The sequence below is a fragment of the Panthera pardus genome, unplaced genomic scaffold (genome assembly GCF_024362965.1).
Source record: "Panthera pardus isolate Hobbes unplaced genomic scaffold, ASM2436296v1 HiC_scaffold_13, whole genome shotgun sequence".
Taxonomy (NCBI): Eukaryota; Metazoa; Chordata; class Mammalia; order Carnivora; family Felidae; genus Panthera; species Panthera pardus.
This window is the reverse complement of record NW_026526688.1, coordinates 203499697-203524716: the sequence shown is the minus strand read 5'-3', so window position 1 is coordinate 203524716 and position 25020 is coordinate 203499697. Positions and strand designations below refer to the sequence as shown.

The window sequence follows — 25020 nt, the reverse complement described above, 5'->3', positions numbered from 1 at the left end:
TAATGTAATACATCAAATTAGTAGAATAAAGGGAAAAAAAACCCACACAATAAAACATTAAGAGCATTTGATAAAATCCAACACTCATATGAAAATATCTCAACTAACTAGGGGGGAGAAAGAATATTCTCAACCTAAGAAAGAACACCTATAAAATTTACTCACTTTGAGTCATTTTAGTCATAGCTTGTATAAAAATAAGATGTGTTCTCTACCCAACAGAATGCCAAATCAGGACCAGGTCAGACTGTAACTGGTGCGCCCAGCCTAACCGCCCCTGGTGAGACGGTGTGGTGTCAGGGTCACCCAGCACACAAGCACACAATTCCTAATGTCATTCGTCCCAGGGCTCATAAAACATCAGCTTTACTGAAAATCGGTTTGCCCAAGGGAGAGAGAAACAAGTTTCCCATCTGTTCTGAGAAAGCAGTAATGTTAAGTTTAAATGGATTGTTTTTAGATGACTACAAAGGAAGCCTTTTAATAATTAAATGGCAATTTTTAAGTTTTACAGTATAACAAATAACAGGATAAGAGAAACTTCACTAAATCCCTAACTTATAAATAGCATGCTTTGTTAAATACGCTCCTTCACAGAACACGATCCTGAGACGGGTGTCGGCCCACGCCAGGCTCTTTGTGGCCAATGTCTTTCCCATTGCTCTGCTGCTCCCGGTACCAGCCAGGTCTGCGAATGTCGGCTCGCGTACAAGGGTTCATGTTCACGAACGTATACCGGAAACGCCACAGAGCTTCTGCGCTGGCCTCTGTGATGAAAACAGCGATCGGAGGGTCCCGTCGCCGGAGTCTCACACACAAATCAGTGCTCGCGCATCCGTCAAGGTGAGCAATGAGTGTGCACCCACGTGAGTCATCAAAGACCAAGGGTGATCAAAGTGACCACGGTGGGGTTTGACAGCCAACAAGAGCCCGAAACATCTGGGAAGGAGTCAGACCCCATTTGGTGGCCATCTGCATGTGGGCAAAGCCTGGGGGCGGGACCCAGCACACGCAGGGTGTAGGTGGAAGCATGCTTGTGACATGCCCACGGTGGCACTCAAGTCAGACGTGACCAGCAGACCTGTTGTCAAAGACCAACACCAGATGTTAATACACAGGAGAAACCGCCTTTCTGAGGAAGAAGAGGAAAGAAATGACAAACTACTCGCAGATACCGTGTTGTCAGGTGGGGCTGGACTCCCTATGAATCTCCTCAGGTGACGAACTGGCACCCATGCTGACAGGAAATGGTAGTATCTGAGTGTCTATGGTGTGAAAGGAAAAACCGGGACACTTGATTTGTTAGGGTCAAACATTATCGTTTGACATCAGCCAGTCCCCTCATGCTGACCACTCACTGAAGCAAGACTTTTTTTTTTTAAGTATAACTAACAATCAATGTTATATTAGTTTTAAGTGTGCAACATATTGGTTCAACAACTCTATACATTACTCAGTGCTCATCACGATAAATGTAGCCACCACCTGTCACCGTACGATGTTATGACATTTAGGACTCCATTCCCTGTGCTGTAATTTTTATAACTGGAGGCTGTACTCTTTTCTTTTTAATGTTTATTTTTGAGAGAGAGACAGAGACAGAGAGAGCGCGAGTGGGGGAGAGGCAGAGGGAGAGGGAGACACAGAATCGGAAGCAGGCTCCAGGCTCCGAGCCGTCAGCACAGAGTCCGACGCGGGGCTCGAACCCACGAACCGTGAGATCATGACCTGAGCCGAAGTCGGATGCTCAACCGACTGAGCCCCCCAGGCGCCCCTGTCCTCTTAAACCCCTTCATGTATTTCACACATCCCGCTCCCCTCCCCCCAGCTTCCCTCTGGCAACCACCAGTTTTGTGTATTTAAGTCTGTTTTTTTCTTTTTTGAGAGGTTAGTTCCTTTGTTTTTTAGGTTCCACATATAAGTGAAATCATATGGTACTTGTCTTTATCTGACTTGTTTCACTTAGCTTAATACCTTCGAGGTCCGTCCATGTTGTTGCTAATGGGAAGATCTTTTTTCTGTCTGAGTCATGTTCCATTGCGCACATGCACCAAATCTTCTTTATCCACTCATCAGTCGATGGACACTTGGGCTGCTTCCATATCTTGGCTATTGTAAATAATGCTAAAATGAACACAGGGTTGCATGTGTCTTTTCAAGTTAGTGTTTTTGTTTTCTTTGGGTAAATACACAGGAGCAGAATTACTGGATCATACGGTATTTCAAATTTTAAGTTTTTGAATATCCATACTGTTTTCCACAGTGGCTATGCCAATTTACATTTCCACCAACAGTGCACGAGGGTTCCTTTCTCTCCACATCCTCATCAACGCTTGTTATTTCTTGTCTTTTTTGATTTTAGCCGTCCTGACAGGTGTGAGATGGTAGGTCCTGGTAGTTCTGATTTGCATCTCCCTGACGATGAGTGTTGTTGAGTATCTTCTCGTGTGTGTGCTGGCAGTCTGTATATCTTCTTTGGTAAAATGTCTATTCAGGTTCTCCGTCCATTTTTTCTTGGATTATTTGTTTTCTTGGTGTTGAGTTGTATAAATTCCTTATACTTTAGGTATTATCCCTTTATTGGATATATTATTTGCACATATTTTCTCCCATTAACTAGGTTGCCTTTTCATTTTGCTGATGGTTTCCTTCACTGTGCAAAAGCTTTTTATTTTGGTGTAGTCCCAACAGTTTATTTTTGCTTTTGTTTCCTTTGCCTCAGGAGACTTATCTAGAAAAATGTTGTGACAGTTGATGTCAAAGAGATTACTGCCTGTGTTTTCTTCTAGGATATTTATGCTTTCAGGTCTCATGTTTAGGCCTTTAATCCATTTTGAGTTTATTTTTGTTTATTTTGTGATTCAGCTTTTGCATGTAGCTGTCCAGTTTTCCTAGCACAGTTTATTGAAGAGACTCTTTTCCCCACTGTGTATTCTTGCCTCCCTGGTCACAGATTAATTGACCATATAAATGTGGGTTTATTTCTGGGCTCCCTACCTGTCCCACTGGTCCATGTGTCTATTTTTGTGCCAGTACCATACTGTCTTATTACAACTTGGTAGTATATCCTTAAATCTGGGATTGTGATGCCTCCAGCTTTGTTCTTTCTCAAGATTGCTTTGGGTGTTTGGGTCTTTAGTGGTTCCATACAAATTCTGGTATTATTGGTTCTAGTTCTGTAGAAAATACTATTGGTATTTTGATAAGGATCACATTGACTCTGTAGATTGCTTGGGGTACTATGGGTATTTTAACAGTATTAATTCTTTTTTTTAATTTTTTTTACATTTATTTATTTTTGATAGAGAGAGACACAGCACAAGTGGGGGAGGGGCAGAGAGAGAAGGAGACACAGAATCCGAAGCAGGCTCCAGGCTCCGAGCTGTCAGCACAGAGCCCGACGCAGGGTTCGAACTCACCAACTGCGAGATCATGACCTGAGCCGAAGTCGGACGCTTAACCGACTGAGCCACTCAGGCACCCCTTAACAGTATTAATTCTTTTAATCCGTGAGCATGGTATATCTTTCCATTTATTTGTGTCTTTGTGTCTTTAATTTCATCAATGTTACATGGTTTTTAGAGTATAGTCTTTCACTTCCTTTGTTAAGTTTATTCCTAGATATTTTTTTTTTGTTTTTTTGGCTCAATTGTAAATCAGATTGTTTTTTAAATTTCTCTTTCTGCTACTTGGTTGTCAGTATATAAAATGCAACAGATTTCTGTATGTTAATTTTTTATCCTGCAACTTTACTGAATTCAGTTATCAGTTCTAGCAGTTTTCTGGTGGAGTCTTTAGGGTTTTCTACAGGCAGTGTCATGTTATCTGCAAATAGGGAAAGTTTTACTCTTCCTTACCGATTTGGACGCCTTTTACTTCTTTTTCTTCTTTTCTTGCTGTAGCTAGGACTTCCAGTACTCTGTTGAAGAAACATGCAGTGAAAATGTTAACTTCCTGGGTCCCCCTAACGTGCAGTAGTCTGGACCAGGCCCATGAGCCTCCTGAACACTCCAGAGCAGAATACAGAGCAACCACATAGCAACATGACCATACATCAGAAGGACTGCTCTAAGTTTCCCAGACTATGGAAAGTAAAAGCAAATGGGGGCTTCATTCTCCTCTCCTAGGTTATAACTTTTTCTGCTTTAATGTGCACATCACAAGTGGTATGAAAATCACTTCCACGTCCCCGTATAAGCAAACACGGCCAGATTCTCCAGGACACCGAGACCTCACACAGGAAACACCCTGTGCTCTGCACCCAGCTCTCTTTTCTCAGCTTCCACCGACAGCTCTGGGCCCCATTCGTGGCTGCAGAGAAAAAGTGCTAGTAATAAAAACTGGGCACACCCTTAGCATTTGTTTTATGGTGAACTTTGGTATGCTTAACCAAATAAGAGAACTGATCTAGAAAAACTCCGTGTCAACAGCCCTTACTTCACATGCAGCAAAAGGCAAGGTGCAGAGGGGACATTTTAAGGCTACAATTTGGCATTTGTTAAAACGTCAGTAGTTTTAAGTGAAAGTGCCACGTGGGGAACAGTTTCAACTGGGGGAGAAGGGAGGTGCACGCAGGAGGTCATCTCCTGTCGCCCGTCTTCTCAGGCACCGTGTGGGCTTTGCCGATCGGCATCAGCAGTGATGTGCACTTTGGCCAAAGCTTCCAAACTTCAGATGCAACACCGAGGAGGCGGCAGAAATACAGTGACAATGATGGCAGGCCTCTCTCTCCCAGTGGGTGTGTCCTCGGAACCTCTGGAATGAAGCCGAATGGCGGTGATCATTACAACGGGCGTCACAGCTGGCCCCGGGGCACGCCGGCTTCCCTGTGTCCTGATCACTAAGTGACAGCAGCGGCAGCAGCGACTGCCAAGCACCACATGAGCTGTCTCTGATGGGCTGGCAGAACAAGCGCACAGACAATGCTCCAGCAGGACGCAGCCTCCCGAGGGCAAGGCCGTGCCTGTGGTGTCACCGGCGTCCTCAGCACCTGTGACCCTTCCTAGCACACAGGGGCAACCAACAAATACTGGCTGAATGAATGAAATGAAAAAGAAATAATTTTCACAATAACCTGGCAAAGAAGGCATTATTTTTTCATTTCACGGATGAGAAAATGAGAAAACTTTAATTTCTAGAAATGAAAAAAATGTGCTAGCATCATATTGCTAGCAATTGAGCTGGAATTTGAACCCAGGTTTGCCCCAAACCTGTGCTCAGCTGCGTCTGGGGTTCTGTCAAACAGCGCCAGAGGTTTCCTGCAACCATTTTTTTAAGAATACGAGGGAAAACGAGAGAACAGGGTAAGAGCCACATGGACGAGACAGTAGTTAGCGCTGGGCTCACACTGACGCACTTGGCCTGGTCTGCAGCCCCGAGGGCAGCATGGGCCCCGGACCTGTGTGGAAGGGGGGGCTCTGCGAGGGGCTCCGATGGCCTTGGCGCACCGAGATGTCCCTCTCCTACATCCGCACGGCCCCAGGGGCCCCTTCCTTCCCCATGAGAGCTTCTGTTTGCTTCTCCACTCCTCTGTCAGCGCCTCCCTGTCTCCCCTCACGAGCACTGTCTTCCCCAGCACTTTTGATTCTTGCCCCTGCAACTCGATTTTCCACAGGGTTTTGTCATCTTTCGTATCAGGATTGATTTAGTATGTCTGTCGTCTGCTCACACCCTCTGGCCTCCAGACTCCACACGGGTAGAGGTTGTGATGCATTCAGCACAGGCATCTTGAACAGCCCGGCACACAAGAAGTGCTCAATAAACATCTGTTGAATGAATGAATGAATCAATGAATGAACGAACAAATAGACAGATGGATGGGGAGTGGGAGAAAATGGGGTTGGAGAGTGGGGCAGGGGCCAGAATACCAGGAGCCCTGGACACTAGGCCAGCAGTAGAGAAGGTGGCTGGCCCACGAGGCTCTCCGGCTGCTAGGCAGAAGAGTGGAAGGGAGAGGGCGGCCAAAGACAGCGGAGGCGAGCAGGATGAGAAGGGCAGGGGACAGCAAGGCCCGGGAGGCAGACCCCACAGGCCTTGGTGAGCCGCTAGAAAAGGCAGGGCTCCCATCTCAGTGACCAGGAGAACTGAGCCAGATTTGGCATAAAAGGATGAAATCACTGTGACTTTTCTCTTGAGAGGCCTGAAGGGAAGCTGAATGGAGGGAGAGGTTTGAGGACCGCGAGCACGTGGGTGGGAGCTGAAGGGGGCTCAGAACAGGAGGAGGAGCACCGCAGCCACAGGGAGAGAGGAAAGGGAGTAAGCCTCCAGGTGGCAGATGCAACAGACAGGAGAGGGAGCCGAACACAGGAGGGCCATGCAAGCCAGGAGGAAGGCAGAGTGAGTCAGGCAGTGTGGGTAGAGTGGAGACGCCCAGCAGGTGCCCTCCCTGCCTGCTATTTGACCCTGGTGGCCCGTTTAGCTGTGGGTCGTGATTCCTTAGGAGGTCACAAAGCACTTTAAAGGATCAAACTGAATAAAATAAAAACACCCCGATGAGGTCCTAATAGTCATGCTTGCTTTTGTTTCCTTTGCCTCTGTCAGCGTATCTAGTAACAAGTTGCTGTGGCTGAGGTCAAAGAGGTTGCTGCCTGTGTTCTCCTCTAGGACTGTGATAAGTTTATGGTCTTTCATCCATTTTGGGTTTGGGTTTATTTTTGTGTGTCTGGTGTAAGAAAATGGTCCAGGTTCATTCTTCTGCATCTCACTGTCCAGTTTTCCCAAACCATTTGCTGAAGAGACGGTCTTTTTTCCATTGGATATTCTCTCCTGCTTTGTCAAAGATTAGTTGGCCATATGTTGATGGGTTCATTTCTGAGTTTTCTATTATGTTCCCTTGATCTATGTGTCTGTTTTTGTGCCAGTACCATACTGCCTTGATGATACGGCTTTGTAATACAGCTTGAAGTCTGGAATCATGATACGTCCAGTTTTGTATTTCTTTTTGAGAACTGCTTTCTCTATTTGGGGTCTTTTGTGGTTCCATACACATTTTAGGGTTGTTTGTTCTGCATAGTGAAGGAAACAATCAACAAAAGTTAAAGGCAGCCTAGCAATAGGAGAAGATTTTTGCAAATGACATTTCTGATAACGGGATAGATTCCAAAATCTGTAAAGAACTCATCAAACTCAACACCCCCCAAAACCAAATAACCCAGTTAAGAAATGGGCAGAAGACATGAACTGACACTCTTCCAAAGAAGACATCCAGATGGTTAACAGACACATGAAAATATGCTCAACATCACTCAGAATCAGGGAAATACAAACAAGAACCACAATGAGATACCGCCTCACACCTGTCAGAATGGCCAAAATGAACAACCCAGGAAACAACAGATGTTGGTGAGGATGTGGAGAAAGGGGAACCCTCGTGCACAATTGGTGGGAATGTAAACTGGTGCAGCCACTCTGGAGAACAGTGTGGAGGGTCCTCAAAAAGTTAAAAACGGAGCTACCCTAAGATCTAGTAATCGCAATTGCACTATTGGATGTTTACCCAAAGGATACAGAAATACAGATTTGAAGGGGCCCGTGCACTCTGATGGCTATGGCAGTGCTATCAGCAACAGCCAAACTATGGAAAGAGCCCAAATGTCCATCAACTGAGGTATGGATAAAGAAGGTGTGGTATATGTATACAATGGAATATTACTCAGCCAACAAAAAGAAGAAAATCTTGCCCTTTGCAGGGATGTGGATGGAGATAGAGGGTATCATGCTAAGTGAAGGAGGTTAGTCAGAGAAAGACAAATACCACGAATTCACTCATCTGTGGAATTTAAGAAAGAAAACAGATGAACATAAGGGAAGGGGGGAAACAAAGAGGAGAGAGGGAAACAGACCACAGGAGATTCTTTCTATCTTAGAGAAAAAGAGAGAGACTGTGCGAGCCGGGGAGGGGCCGAAGGAGAGAGACAGAATCTTAAGCAGGCTCCATGCTCAGCACGGAGAGCCTGACATGGGGCTCAGTCCCACAACCCTGGGATCATGACCTGACCTGAAATCAAGAGTCGAATGCTCAACCGACTGAGCCACCCAGACGCCCCAGAGACTCTTAATGATAGAGAACAAACTGAGGGTTGATGGAGGGAAGATGGGTGGGAGTGGGCTAGATGGGTGATGGGTACTGAGGAGGGCACTTGTATGAGCACCTGGTGTTGTATGTAACTGATAAGTCACTAAATTCTATTCCTGACACCAATATTGTACTGCATATTAACTAATTGAAACTTAACTAAAAAGTGAAAAAAAAAAAGGCGGGGGGGGGGGAGGTGCCCGGGTGGCTCAGTTGGTGAAGTGTCTGACTCTTGGCTTCGGTTCAGGTCATGACCTCATGGTTGGTGGGTTTGAGCCCTGCGTTGGGCTCTGTGCTGACAGCATGGAGCCTGGTTGGGATTCTCTCTCCTTCTCTCTCTGCCCCTCCCCTGCTTGCTCTCTCTCTCTCTCCAAAAAAACAAAACAAAACAAAACAGTAAAAAAGAAGTGTCATGTATTGTATACAGTGGAACCTGCTCTTAGTTTTTACTCTAATTGCTGATGTCCCAACAAAAAGGAGGTGCACAGAAAGTACCAGAATGCTCCATTTCCCACCGTGCAGTGATCCACGGAGAATGAGGGGACTGCTCCTTTTACGTCAATAGAAATGGGGAAATATTTAAGCCCTAAAATAACAAACTATAGAGATAAAAAAAAATTCTCATTTGGGTTTCAAAAAGTGTGCAGAGTTAGCAATAGTTATGTGACTTATGAAAATCTTGCTAATAAATATTTTGATAGTTAAATGATATGTGGGAGAGATATTCATCAGGAGAGCAGAAAAATCACATGCCAACAGTATGAAGACCTTGAATAGAATTATTTCAAATTAGCTACTTTAAAATTTATGTAGGTAATGATGAAACAGGGCTTAAATGTTGTATCGGGAAAGCAATACTTTTTTTTAATGTTTATTTTTGACAGAGAGAGAGAGAGAGAGAGAGAGAGAGAGAGAGCACATGCGAGTGAGCAGGGGAGGGGCAGACAGAAAGGGAGACAGAGAACCAAAGCAGGCTCCAGGCTCTGAGCTGTCAGCACAGAGACAGATACAGGGCTCAAACTCACAAACCTTGAGATCATGACCTGAGTTGAAGTGAGATGCTTAACCAACTGAGCCACCCAGGTGCCCCGGGAAAGCAAGACTTTTCATTGGGTGGTGCAGTCTGAGCCGGAAGACAGATTTCCTAAGAGTCTTTACCGAGTAACAACCTAAGAATGGCCAGTGCGCTGGAAGACAGAATAGAACATTTCCTGTCAGAACAAAAAGATAAGAAATAAACAGTCCTTACCTTTTTGTTAGTTCATGCAAAGGGACATTGGTTAAAATAAACTTATCTCATGTGGTAGGTTTAAAATCTGTAATTGCTATTTGTGCTGATAGCTAAAAACAAACAAACAAACAAACAAACCCATAATCTTGTCACTTGTGGAGATACTGGGTATTTGGGCCACGAGTATTCTCTTTTCTTTTTCCTTAGAAAATGACACTCAGATTCTCATTAAGGCCCCCTCCTTTTAAGCCAGCCAACAGAGGCCATCTTGTGGCCACCATGACTAGTTTAATAAGGATGGCTTGGGCTTAAGAGAGACACAAGGAGATGCTTGCTAAGGGGATCTGGGAAAGATGCTTCCTCCTGCTTTCAATGGAGAGACACTGGTCATCCCCACTGGGGAGAAACGAAGCAGGTATCACCAAGACCTGCCGGGATGCTGAGGAAGAGAAGTTGGGAAATGGGGGACAGAAGCTGGACCTGCCTGTGTAACTTAGGCTGCCAGATCAAAACTTGCCTGAAGCTAGCGAGCCCTTCCTTGGACTTCAAGTCAGGTAAGCTGAGAAATATCCTGATAGTTTAGATCAGTTTGAGTTTGATTTTCTGTTGTTTGCCACTGGACATATTTGAATGAATACTTGGATTAGCGATATTTTAATCATCCAGTGTAGACACTTGGGGAAAAGCACTCAGTAAGCACTGTCCGTCTGTTCCTGCCCCTCCTTCTACAAGGTGGCACAGGAGGGGAGTAGCCTGCCTTCTCCAGCCAACAGACAGGAAGGGGATCGCCCAGCAAGACAGAATTTTTTTTGTTTTTTGAGAGACAGTGAGAGAGTGTGCGAGTATGAGCAGGAGGGGCAGAGGGAGAAGGAGAGAGACTCTTAAGCAGGGCAGGGGCCCAGCACAGAGTCAGACACAGGGCTCCATCTCACAACCGTGAGATCACGACCTGAGCCGAAATCAAGAGTCTGATGCTTAACCGACTGAGCCACCCAGGCGCCCTGACAGAAAACTTTTAGATAATATCCATGCTACTCCAGTCAAATACCACAGAAAAACACTGTGGCTGAGTTTAGCAAGTAACTTAGCATGAATCCTCCCACCCTTCATACCTGGGACCCTTCATACCTCCCACCCTTCATACCATTCCTCTTAGTATTTTTTTACCCACTGACCCCATCCACATCCCCACTGGCTGTAAATCCCCAGGTGCTCTTGCTGTATTTGGAGTTGAGTTCAAGCTCCCTCCCCTATTGCAATAATCTTTTTTTTTTTTTTACATTTATTTATTATCAAGAGACAGAGGCAGACAGAGCATGAGCATGGGATGGGCAGAGAGAGGGGAGACAGAATCCGAAGCAGGCTCCAGACTCTGAGCTGTCAGCACAGAGCCCGACACGGGGCTTGAACTCACAAACCGCGAGATCATGACCTGAGCCGAAGTTGGACGCTTTACAGCTGAGACACCCAGGCACCACCACCACCACCTCCACCACCATTGCAATAATAAGCTCTTCCTTGCCTGTTTAATTCTGCTGAGTTTTTCTTTGACAAAATACAACATATCAAAATTTGTGGGATACAGTTAGAACAGTGGGGGAGAGGGAAATTTTATAGCACAAAAGATGTATACATGAGAAAAAAGATAAAGTCTTAAAGCAGTAATCTAAAATTATATCTCAAGAGCCTAGCAAAAGAAAAGCAAAATAAACCCAAATTAAGCAGAAGAAAGGAAAGAATAAAGAACAGAAATCAATAAAACTGAAAACAGAGAAAAGCCAATGAAACAAATAGCTGGTTCACTGAAAATATCAATAACGCTGACAAAGCTCTATCTAGACCAAAAAGGGGCCACTACTGCAGACATTTAGAGGGTAAGGGAATGCTATAAGCAAATGTATGCATGACCAATTAAAAAAAATACAACCAACTAAAATTTACCCAGTATGAAACAAGATAATATCAACAACCCTATAAATATTGGGAAAATTGAACTCATAATTTTAACTCTCCAAAAGAAAACTCCAGACCCAAGTGATTTTATTAGCAAATTCTACCAAATATTTAGAGAATAGTTTTTCTTTAGATTTTGTTCAAAAGATTTTGTTTCTTTAGATTTTGAACTCCACTCCCAATGTGGAGTTCAAACTTCAACCCTGAGATCAAGAATCACATGCTCTACTGAGCCACAGCCACACATTCGTATTTGAAGAAGAATTAACAAAAATTCCACATAATATCTTCCAGAAAATGCAAGAAGGAACATTTCCAACTTCATGAAACTAGTATTATTCTGATATCCAAACCACATAAAAACAGATCTGTATTTCTCATGAATATACACATAAAAATCCTTTAAAAATATTAGCACATATTGGCATTACACATAGACCAACAGGAAAGAACAGAAAGCCCAGAAATAAACCCATGATTATATGGTCAATTAATTTACAACAAAAGAGGCAAGAATATCCTATGGGGAGAAGACAGTCTCTTCAACAAATGGTGTTAGGAAAGACACATGCAAAAGAATGAATCTAGACCACTATCTTACATTGTGCAAAAAAATTAACTCAAAATGGATTAAAGACTTGAATGTAAGACCCAAAAACCATAAAACTCCTCAAAGAAAAGACAGGCAGTAAGCTCCTTGACATCAGTCTTAACATTGATCTGAATCCAAAAGCAAAAATAAATAAGTGGGAACACATCAAACTAAAAAGCTTCTGCACAGGAAAAAAAAAAGGCAACCTACTGAATGGGAAAAAAATTATAAATCATATATCCCATGAGGGGTTAATATCCAAAATAAATAAAGAACTCAAACAACTCAATATAAAACACCAATCTGATTAAAAATGGGCAGAAGCCCTGAATAGACATTTTCCCAAAGAAGACACACAGGTGGCCAACAGACCCATGAAAAGATGCTCAACACCCCTGTCATCAGGGAAATGCAAATCAGAACCACAATCAGTCATCACCTCACCTGTCAGAATGTCTACAATAAAAAAAAGACAAGAAATAAGGTGTGTGGGCAATGATGTGGAGGAAAAAGGAACACTTGTGCACTGCTGGTGGGAATGCAAACTGGTGTAGCCACTCAGGAAAGCAGTATGGAGGTTCCTCAAAAAGGTAAAAATAGGGGCGCCTGGGTGGCGCAGTCGGTTAAGCGTCCGACTTCAGCCAGGTCACGATCTCGCGGTCCGTGAGTTCGAGCCCCGCGTCAGGCTCTGGGCTGATGGCTCGGAGCCTGGAGCCTGTTTCCGATTCTGTGTCTCCCTCTCTCTCTGACCCTCCCCCGTTCATGCTCTGTCTCTCTCTGTCCCAAAAATAAATAAAAAACGTTGAAAAAAAAAATTAAAAAGGTAAAAATAGAACCACCCTACGACCCAGCAATTGCACTACTGGGTGTTTGCTTGAAGAAAACAAAATCATGAATCTGAAAAGGCACACACAGCTCTATGTTCACTGCAGCATTATTTACAGCAGCCAAGACACGGAAGCAGCCTAAGTGTCCACTGATGGATGAGTGGATAAAGATGTGGTGTGTGCACACAGCGGAGCATTACTGAGCCACAAAGAGAAGGAAATCCTGCCATTTGTGACCACATGGATGGACCCTGAGGGCATTATGGTAAGTGAAATAAGTCAGGGAAGACAAATACTCCATGATTTCACTTCTATGTGGAATCTAAAAACCAAAACAAATGAGCAAACAAACCAAAACAAAATAAAACTCACAGATACAGAGAACAGACTGGTGATTATCAGTGGGGAGGAGGCCGGGGAGGGGATAAAGTGGGTGAAGGGGGTCAAGCATATGGTGACGGGAGGTGATCAGACTCCCTACGCGGATCACTTCGTAGGGCGTACAAAAACCGAATTATTATGTCGTACGCCTGAAACTGATAGAATGTTGTATGCCACTTTTACCTCAATAAAAAACATATTAGCACACAGAATTCAGCCATTGCATTCCTAGGCACTTATCCCAGAGAAAGGGAGACTTCAGCTCACACAAAAATCTATACATTAATGTTTATGGCAGCTTTATTTATAATAGCCCCAAACTGGAAACAACCCAGGTGTCCTTCAAACTTGAGTTGCCACTCACATCTAGGAGCTTCAGGTGGTGATAAATTGCCCACAGGGAACTTAGTATCTTTTTTCAAAATATCAGATATTTTAAATATATTCTTTTGAAAAAATTATAGTTTTCAAAAAATTATAAAAAGGATCTCCTACCAAATATATAGTTACTATTAAAAATATTCTTTCTTCAATAAACATGTTTTAATGTTTATTTATTTTGAGAGAGAGAGCATGCACGAGCAGGGGAGGGGCAGAAAGAGAGAGAGAATCCCAAGCAGGCTCCACACTGTCAGCGCAGAGCTTGACTCGGGGCTCAAACCCACAAACCGTGAGATCGTGACAAGAGCCGAAATCAAGTCAGATGCTCAACCGACCTAGCCACCCAGGTGTGCCTATATTCACTATTAAAAATACTCTTAAGAAGACTCTCTTGACTAGAAGAATTCATTTATTATATTCATCAAAATTCTACAGTATTATGAAAATTACTAGTTTATCAAACACAACCTCCACATAATTAATATTTACATAACATATAAAGTATTGGAGATTCGTTTACCTAATGAATACAAGTTGTAAGAACTAATGCTACATATTTTTACTTAAAATGTTCTTCCCCCAGTAACACATGGGCTATATTTAGCGCTCAATAACTAAGATTTCAGTGCCCAATCTTACTCATTACTTCAAAGACATTTAGTGACCACCCATCATCTGGTGGACACTGAGCTCATTTCTGGGATAAAATGTTGAAACATCTCAAAGAGCACACAGTAGAAGGAAGGCAATCACCATAGCGAGAGAATGAGTGATGCTACAGCTTAAGCTGAGAATACCTGGGAACGCACATCTCTAATGAAACTACCTTCAATTAAGACGTGAGAAGAGACAAACAGACCAAGGGCACAGAACGGAGAGCCCAGAAGCAGATCCACGCATCTGTCAAAATTCCTGTATGAAAAAGGCACTGCAGATTACCAAAAGTTATTCCAACAGTTTATAGTAACAACAGTTGTAACCAGCAGTTTCCCAGATGGAGAGTAATCGATCTCTACCTAACACCAACATAACCACAAGATTCCAGGGGTGTTGCAGACCCAACATGAAAAAGCAAAACCCTAACACTACTCAGAGAATTAGAGTATCGTTAGGATCTCCATGTAGAAAAAGGTTCCTTAAACAAGACACAAAGCATAAAATGATAAAGAAGAGACTACAAAGTTAATGACACTAACACAGAAAACACCTGTGAGTCAAATTCGTTGACTACAACATAAAACACCAAACACACACTGAGAGAAGATACTTATGTAAGTGAACAAAACACCAGTATCTGTAATATATATAGAAAATCTACAAATTAGTAAGAAAAGACAAACCACTCCATTGAAAATGGGCAAAAGAGGTAAACAGGCAAGTCACTGAAGAAACCAAAAAAAACCCCCAAATATCAAACCATAATCAGATACCAATTCGCACACATCAGCCTGGCGGAGAGTAAGATGTGTGGGAGCACCAGGAGCGGTGGGCACCGTGGAGCAGTGAGCACTCTCCGAGGCTGCAGGTGAGGGTGTGGGCTCGCCCCCCGCCCCACCCGAGAGGGCTTGGTGATGTCAGGAGAGCGGCAGCCAGCACCCCTGCGGCCAGGCAACAGGACTGAGGTGCGGGAGAAATCTTTGCACGTGTTCAGAACATGCATCACAGCGCTGTTTTTGTTTTTGTTTTTGTTTTTTTTTAGCATTGTTTCTAACTGCAGAAAAGTGATCCAGTACACTTATATGAGAAATACTATATAGTAGCCAAGGTAAATGGACAGGTGCTACTTCTGCCAATGTGGATAGATCTCAAAAATGTGTTGAATGGAAACAGCAAGCTATGTAAGTATAATACGATACCATTTATATAAAGCTTATATTATTTAGGGATACTTACAGACACATACATGTACGTATACATACATCTATTATTTAAGTGTGTGTGTGTGCATGTGTGTGCCGTGCAGACATTACACTGGACGGAAAAAACACTAACTTTGGGGTAGAAGAGGAAATGGACTTGAGAAAAGGGCAGGAGGAGCTTGAAACGTTCCCAGTAACATTTAAGCTCTTAGGCTGGACAACGGACACACAAGATGTTCCTTATATTGGCTGCACACCTTTTTCATAGGGAGAGGGGCATCCAACTGAGCTTCGGGAGTGGGAGGCTGTCGAAGAAGGCTTCGTGATGACAGTTCCCTGAGCTGCGGCCAGAGGAGCAGGCAGTGACCAGGCAAAGAAGGCCGGGCTGGAGGAAGACGTGTTCAGGGACCGAGGGGCAGAAAAGGGATCTAAACAGAGGTAAAAGTAGCCTGAAGGCAAGGGAAAGCAAGAGGGGTCAAGGAATCACAAATTATTTAAAGCATTAACCATAACACAACAAAAGCTTAATCTGTCTCCAACTCGGTTCCATACGAAAAAGCTAGCACAAGCATGCTAACACCGTATCGGGCACACAGGGAGAAAAATAAAGAAACTAACGGGGAAAGACTGACAAAGGGACCAGAGCTAAATGACACCTGGTTCTAACATTTCCAAACAAGACATTTTAAAACCATAAATTCAAACAACTTTTAACAGCTGACCTGGAAGAAGACGGAGGACTCAGGGTACAAAAGAATTCACAAAAATACAACGTATGAGGTCAGATAGTTTGAATTACAAAAGGCTGATAAACTCTGAGCCAGTACACGGGTGGCATAGCAGTGAAATGAGGACGCCGACAAAAACTGGCCTTGTCGGCACAGAAATGTTAGAAGGGACGTCTGAAGCCATGGCTGATAGGAGGTCTGGGAAGATGAGAAATGCTAAGATGTGGCCCCTGACAAGTGCAGTAAGGACAAAGGTCCTCAGCACCTTCCCAGGAGGAGGCCTTCGTAAAAAACACGATAGGTCCAAGAGAGACACACAAAACCCTAGAGCAGCGGAGGCAAAGGAAGGCGAGAATTAAGACAAAATGCCGCCTGACCGGCCCATGGCCAGGACGGAGAGCACAACAGCACAGTGTGGGGAAGAGGCCGGCCTACCCTGTTAGCACGTGGCAATCCTGATGATGATCCCAACACGCATAACTGTAGATGCTGGGACACAGCTCAAGACTGGATCACACCCCCAGTGGTTCACTCAGCAAGTACTCGGTATCCACCACATTCCAGGTACGGAGCCAGGCGTGGGGCATGGCGGCAAAAGAGGCAGAAAAAGCTCCTGTTGCCATGGAACCTACCATCTAACGGGGTAAACAGAAGCACCGAAATCCCCTAATGAGCATGACGACAAGTGCAAGGACTGTCCGGGAGGACACGAGACTGAGGTCCGGTAAAGCAAGGCCTGAGGAGCGAACTGCTCAGTGCCAAGAGGGCACGAGAATGAGGGTTTGAGGTGGATGAAAGTTACCAGACGGGGCTTGTCCTTCCACTAAAGATGCACACAGTTGTAAAGAAAGTGCTCCCACCTAACAAGAAAGCTGAGAAACATAATCTATAAAGTCATGCCTTTCCTGACCCAGGAGAGAGCTGAATATTCAGCAGAGAACTGATCGCTGTGTACATGTGACGAAACTACCAAAGGCTAGGAAATGTCACGCAGAGGGAGTACACAACAGCACAGGGCCAGAATAGCTGCTGCCTCCACCAGCCTTTCTCAGAAAACTCAGAATTCATGGGCAAATAGGTAGGATACTCAGGAATGTCCTTCCTCAGGAGTGGGGAATAATTAGCTGCTAGATGCCTAACAAATCATAAAAGCAAGACCAGAAAGGATCAGACTTTTTCCAGGTAGCTTAACTTGTCCACAACAAAGCTCAGGAATATTTACAAGAATACAAAAAGGTCCATCACCCAACAATGAAAAATCTAGGCAAAGATTACCAGGCATACAAAAAAACCCAGAAAAAATGAACTCATAATGAGAATAATCATCTATTGAAACTAACATTTAATGGACACAGATGTTGAAATTATAGACAAAGACATTAAAAATATATAAAATATAAAAAATATATTTTCCAATATATTGAAAAAACCAAGCAGAGATATGGATGGCATAAAAAATATCCAAACTGAATTTCTAGAAATGAAAACTATAATGTTTAGTATAAAAAATATACTCATTGAGATTAACAATATATTTGGCATGACAAAAGAAAAGATTAGTGAATTACAGGACACAGTAAAAGAAACTTCCCAAATTTAAACAGGAAAAAAATTTAAAAAAAAGAAGAAGAAAAATGAGTTTCAGTGAGCTGTGGGGCAAATTCAAGTGATCTAAGATATGTAATTACATCTGGAGTTTCAAAAAAAGAAGAGAAGGGACATAAAAAGTATGTGAGTATGTAATACCAATGATATTCCAATTTGATTAAAAAAAAACACTATAGGGGCACCTGGGTGGTTCAGTTGGTTAAACATTCAACTTCCACTCAGGTCATGATCTCACGGTTCGTGGGTTCGAGCCCCACGTTGGGCTCTGTGCTGACAGCTCAAAGCCTGGAGCCTGCTTCTGATTCTGTGTTTCCCTCTCTCTCTGCCCCTTCCTTGCTCACACTCTGTCTTTCTCTTTCAAAAATAAATAAACATTAAAAACATTAAAAAAAAACCACTATAAATCCACAGATCAAGAAACTCAACTGAATCCCAGAGAAACATGAAACAATTACACCAAGGTACACCATAATTAAATTTCTCAAAACTAGTGATTAAGAGAAAAAGCTAAACACAACCACAAAACAAGGCACATTATGTGTAGAGAAACAAAGACAGCGATGATACACATTTCTTAGAAACAATGTGAGAAGAGAGTAAAGGAACATCTTCAAAACACTGAAAGAAACAATTTTCAACTGAGAACTTTATACCCCCCACACACATACCTTCAAAAACAAAGGTGAAGTAAAGGCATTTTCAGACCTACAAGTGCTGAAAGGGTTCATCAACAGCTGACCCAACTATAAGAAATGCAAATCCATTTCTTATTCGCATGACACCAAATGAGTCATACATCTAAATGTGAAACCAGAAACTAAAACTTCTAGAAGGAAATGGGGTAAAATCTTGATCTTGGTTTAGGCAAAGATTTATGAGATGCAACAGTGAACACATGATCCATACAAAAATACACTGAAAAATCAGAGTTTGTTAAAATGTAAAACTTCTGTTCTTCAAAAGACAGTGTCCAAAGAATAAAAAGACAAAGCACAGACTGAAAATAATTTGCAAAGTATGTATCTGAGAATGGCATCATATCTGGAATATATAAAGAACCTTCAAAACTCAATGATAAGAAAGTCACAATCCCTAAAAGACATGCAGAGGATTTCACTAGATGCTTCTTGAACAAGAAAAATAAATGCCAAATAAACACATGGGAGACTGGTTAACATCCAGTCATTAGGGCCAGGCGATTAAAATCACATTGACACACCACCATTTGAGAATGGCTGAAATCAAGCAGACTGACCGTGCCGAGTCCTGGAGGGACATGAAGGAAACAGAACTCTCACGTGGCTGGTGGGAACGGGAAATGGTGCCACCACTTTGGAAAACATTCTGGCAGGCAGTTTCTTACAAAGTAAAACAGACACCTACCGTATGACCCAGCTGTTCCACCCCTCCAAGAGAAAAGAAACTCTATGTCCACACAAGGACTATACACGAGTGTGCATAGTAATAACCCAAACTAGATAAGAACTTAAAACTGGAAACAGCTCAAATCTTGATCAACAGGTGAATGTACAAACTAGTGCTCAGATTCGATGAAATACTACTCAGCAAGAAAAAGGAATGAGCTACTGAAATACAGAATAACATGGCTGATCTCAAAAGAATGCAGAGTGAAAGAAACCACCAGACGAAAAAGAATATAGACCATGTGACTCCACTTCTATAAATGTCCAGAAAATGCAAACTAATCTATAGTAACAAAAAGCAAGCCAGCAGTTGGCTGAGGACATGGGTGAAGGTCGGGATGGGAGGAGGGGAAATTACAAAGGGACACGAGGGTACTTTTGGGGGTCATGGATACGGTCATTGGATGTGTTGATCGTGATGGTGCTCTCACGGTCATATACATACATCAAAACTTATCAAATTGTTTGTAATATGTGAAATTTGTTGTACGCCAACTACACCTAAGTAAAGCTGTTAAAAGATGGAGGTCCATTCCTGGTAAGATACCGTAAGCACACTGCTCCTGAATACAGCTGCAGAGCTTGGACAGGATGCATAGGGCAGCAGTTGGAAGGTTTGATAAATTAATAGCTGCAGGCAGACTGGAGAAGCAGATCAGAATTTGAAGCCCTACCCAACAGGCAGTAAAGTCATCATTTCTTCTTCTTGGTCCCAGTCATAGGGCCAGTGGCATGAAGTGAGCAGCAGAATAAGATTACAAAAGCCTCCAGTTTTGGCTGAAGGGAGTGCCAAAGAACCAGAAATTAACTAGGGAGACCACGGAGAAGGAGGACCGTGGGAAAAGGACACCATAGCATTACTTCTAAACCGCTGGGTTCAGCCTCAAGCTGCACACGTGTAGATATCATCCTCAACAGTATATCAAAGACTTTGAGAACTGACCCAACAGATAAACCATGGCTGGATCCCCAGGCTGGCCGTTATCGGGACTATGTGGATGGCACTGCAAAGGTCTTGGAAACTGAACACACACTGATATCACAGCTCATGGAAAGCAGGTCACAGCTCTCAACCTGAACCTGCCCAGGGTGAATGCCTGCGAAACAAAAACATGAACCTTTCAATGGGATTTCTAAACAAGACCAAGACTCATCAGACAGCCTTCAAAATGTCTGGGATACAACCAAAAATTACCGGACGTGAAGAAGCAGGAAAATCTCAGATCACGTGTGAAAAGACCATCAAAACACACCAATAACAAGATGATGCAGATGTTGGCATTACCTGACAGGGACTTCAAAGCAGCTATTACAAAAATGTTCTAACATATTTATCATATATATTACTGATACTGAAGGTAATCAATTCAATCAACCCTTCTCAAACAGTTCTTAAACAAACCATAACCTATAATGCTTCACGAAACGTTAAGGCATGGGAAAGACAAAAACATTTTACATTCTCCTATTATCAGAAAGAACATGAAGCAGAACACAAAATGGGTGGTGAGGCATTTCAGCGGGCAGTTGGTAACAAGGACTCTCTCACAGGAGCTGTGTGTGGTGAGAAACTCACTCTCTGGAAATGGTAAAAAATAGTTATAATCTGATTTATTACTTTTTTTCCCCCAAGATTTTACCTTTATGTAATCTCTATACCCAACATGGGGTTCAAACTCACATCCCTGAGATCAAGAGTCACATGCTTCACCGACTGAGCCAGCTGGGCACCCGAATCTGATTTTTAAAAAATATTAAGTGTACTCTGTGCACTTTAAACCAAAGAATGTAATTCAAGCTCTCGCCATTTTGGGGCACCATCATGTAGGTTACATGGTGTCTGGTTAAATAATACACAGCTGGGTTCAGATCTATATGTGGAAAAAAGGAAAGCACAGAGGTTCCATAAGAAAACAGGTGAGTCTTTAAATAACCGTGCAGCTGACGAAAGCCCTTCTAAGAGGACCCTTCAGTACAGAGAAGAGTCACCACAGAAGATCCTGGTTGGGATTCTCTGTCTCCCTCTCTCTGCCTCTTCCCCCTCCTTCTCTGTCTCTCTCTCTCAAAATAAATACACCGACACTAAAAAAAATAAAAACGTAATATCCTTTGACCCAGTACTTCTATACCTGATGATCTACCCCACAAGAATACAAGTAGCAACACACCAGGACGTGTGTGCACAATGCTAACTGCAGCTTTACTTCCAGAAGGCGAGAATGGGACGCGAGGCGCATGTCCACCAGCACAGCGGCGGCAAGAAGCATACTAGCCACAGTGAAGCAGGACTTTGTCAGATGACCTGCTGGGCTTCCACCAGCTACTACTGGGAGAAAATCAAGAGGTAGAAAAAAGGGAATTCTAATTCTGGAAAATAAGCAATGACAGGGTCACTGCATGCCTCTGCACGTATGTGTATAGTTACACGAGTCTGTATGAGATTTTACTAGAAGTCTAGAGGGAAATAAGGATGTGCACCAGCTAGGGTGCCAGCACAGGCTACTACGGGCATAAGGATGGAGGCAGTGCTGGGCTTGGGTGTGGCGAGGGAGTGTCTATGACAAACACAGCCAGACGACGTAAGCTGATATAATCCCGTATGTGTAAATATGCGTGCCTGTGGGCATAAAGACATAAATACCAAACGCCGATGGTGGCTGGCGGGGCTGTGGAGCTTCGGGTGACGTTTACTTCATTATTTGTATTTTCATTTGTTTGAATTCTTTAGAATTATCATATATTGTTTGCACACGAAAAAGCCATTTTAAGTACAGCAAACAGTATATATTTAAAAAGAAATAAAGGGCAAAAGAAAATGGAGAAAAATAACTCAGCATTTTAAAAAGGTTTGATTTTTATTCTATAAAGAAAATTTCTATACCTCTAGGAAAATATACCACCTCCAGACACATGGGCAAATGGTGTGAACAGACAATTCAGAGAAGAATAATCACTTTATATCATCAGCCTCACTTCCATGTTAAAGGACTAGGAATCCAAAAATCAAGTCAGGAAATAGTAACCATAATGAAACTCCTTGTGTTGGCAAGGATGTAGGAGACCAAGCATTTCACCTGTTGTTTGATGGGAACGTAAAACCACTTTTTCCAGAGGACAACTTAGCAAAGTAAAGCCCTAAAAATGAGCATGTACTTGGACTCAGGGGTTCCTTCTCTAGGAATGTATGTGATGGAAAATCATCAGAAAAATGTACCCAAAACATAGATGCAAGTGTGCTCATGGCATCTCTGTATGAAGTAATTACAACTGAAGACAATCTGAACCGGCACCGGGGACAGCCAGGAAGGGGAGCGCCAGGCGGCTGCTGCAATGGCCATGTGGATTCCAGTTAAAGGTAGTGGCCTGATGCACACATTATGTTGATAACTTCTCTTTCCAAAACTTCAGTTGAAATAACGGAGAGCAAATAAGTAAAACAAGAGCGTCACTGAAAACCTGGGTGGAGTGCCGCCCACAAACCAGAGACACTGGAGATTTCTGGAAGAGGGTGGAGCACTGAAACAGATTAATCTGCCAATGTAATAGAAAATCGGAACTTACAAGCCTGTGCGGGCAAAAGCCAACGACCCCCGTAAGCAGCACGCTTTCCCGGTACAATTCCTCAATCACTCTTGGATCAGCAGCGGCAGCGAAGAGAAAGGTGCGGCGGGCACCTCCTCTCAGAGGAGACTCTAGCGTCGGCCGGGCGAAGACCACAGCAGAGGTCTCTAAAGTGGAGGGTCCAAAGAAAGACCCTCCTAGGTGGGTGTGAAGCCCAGCGAGCAGGGGGTCCTGAGCCGGGCCTCCGCTCCTCTGGGGTGTGAGCCCGCCCAGCCCCGCATGGCCACCCGCCGTGAGCGCTGCATGCATGTCATGAGGGGAAAGGGAAGTGCTGAAATGTCCACACTATCTGAACGCCTTTATCATCAACATACATTTAGATGTATATATATTTTATAATGCACATTTAAATAATTAATGTATTTAATTCATATATCTAAATAATTCAGGTGTTTAAATCTAAATGCAGATTCAGGTCAGTGTTAGTGTATGATATCAAGACATCGTAAATAAAATTAAAAAGTATAAAAGAACAGTGTGGTTTTATTTTGGTAGAAAAAGAGTATTTTACAAACATGTCTATTTAGCAAAAAGTCAGTAAGGATAGACACCAAAATGTTAAGCACCATTCATTCTGTATGGTGGAGTAATAGGTGACTTTAATTAGTTTTTTGTTTTTGTTTTTTACATTTCTGTACTTTAGGAACTGTTCTGCAATGACAAATTAGTAATAAATCATCTTTAATTCAAAAATATAAAGCCATTTAAAAAGCTAACTGCTTTGAGTGTTATTAAAGCTCCATCATAAATTCAAGGGCATTTATAGCTTTTTCATCAGAGACAGTCTTCAACAACAACAAAGAAATGGAGGAGGTCATCAGAGCATCAGATCTTTCAACACATTTCTGGACATGAGAAGCCACCATCCCATATAAATCTGAACACAAGGAAGGGGGAGGTGGGAACCAGGTGTCCTTTTGCCCTCAGCACCCACACGCATGGCTCTCCGGATGGAAAGGACTCCTCACTGACTCAACACTTCGTGACAGTGGGGACCATGTGTTCCCAAAACATAGTAGGTGCTAAGTAAGTATCGGCTGAGTGAATAAAGAGAGTAACACACATCTATCGACACCAGATCCCCTGTTAGAAAGGGAAAGTACACAGGCAAACACTCGTATAGGCACAAACTCAGCTCCAAGGCACGGAGACTGGTGTCTAAGAAGGAAAGCTCACTTACCGAGCGCCTCGCTGAAAGTCTTCCAGTCACAGTTCCTGTCTGATTCCACGTACAGGAAATGGAGCCCTTTATCAGTCAAGAAGAATCAGTTTCAGCTCTGACAATACCACGTGAAGTCAAGAACACACTGACCCTTCAGTCTGTCTGCCTACAGCACACAACACTCACTGCTCTCCTCCAGGAGTCCACAGGCCACTGGCCCCAAACCTCCAACTCGGAATGGGCCCTTGATGTCAGCAAACTGTGGACAAACAGGAGGTTCCCCCTAACCCGTGCAGAAACTGCACCAGGACGTGTGGGTCTCTGTGTCCCTGAAAGCCCTGTGCACGGGGAGAGGAGGGCCATGTACCACGGGGACTCAGCGTGGATCAAGGAGGGCCGTGCGGCCCAGACGGGGGCTGACACTTGCTGAGCAGCCTTGGACCATCACAGAGCGCCTCCGCCCGCGGGCTGCTCAGGGTGAACGAGAACAACAGTGTCTCCCCGAAGTGAGCCCAGGACAGAGGTGCAGTGTCCGGTGGGAACATGGTGGTCAGCCCTACAGCTTCCGCACAAATGCAGTTCGTGAGCTGAAGGCATGTCAACTTGGGCGATAAAGAGACCTGAGTGATAACAAAACCATGGTTCACAGTTCAAGAATGTTTGGTTATTTATTGCTAACTAAAATTTCAAGGAGTCTGTGTGTGTCCGAACCCATGCGGAAACCGTATTCCTAATCACAGTATCCCTTTCGGCTTCAGTTACCTTTTTCATGCGAGCTGGTAATCCATCCACAAAGGCTGACTTGGTCTTGTGAACCTGGGTCACAAAAGACAAAAGTAATCATGTTCTCGCTGAAGTACCCGAATAGGACCGAGCATCAGAGCAGTGTTTCCCAGGGTGCTGGGCATGTGCCACTCTCGTGTCGGCACTAGTAACTCCGGGAGGCCCTGCAGAGGCCTGATGTGGTACCAGAATTAAAGGACAGTGACCCACAGAGAAAGACGACGCCCTACTCCTTTTCCGGAATCATTCTTTTCACAGAAATGTCGCAGACATAAGTGGAGCGTTCTGAGTACCCACCCTCCCGCGTCCCTTATGGTACCCTTAGTTCTCTTCCAGTAGTTCCTTCCCTTTGAGGAGAAAGGGTCGTTTGGTGCTGTGACCAAGTCCTCTAAGCTG

At 43.6% G+C, this 25020-nt stretch overlaps 1 long non-coding RNA gene across 2 annotated transcripts in view; it reads right to left on the bottom strand.

Annotated features, from left to right (window-relative positions):
• LOC109269770 (uncharacterized) overlaps positions 1-23933 on the bottom strand; it is a 77807-nt gene extending 53874 nt beyond the window's left edge. For both annotated transcript variants that reach the window (XR_002081257.2, XR_008421886.1), the window contains exon 1: positions 23860-23933. This is a non-coding gene — a long non-coding RNA (uncharacterized LOC109269770). The remainder of the gene's footprint in view (positions 1-23859) is intronic.
• Between the last annotated feature and the right edge of the window lie 1087 nt (positions 23934-25020).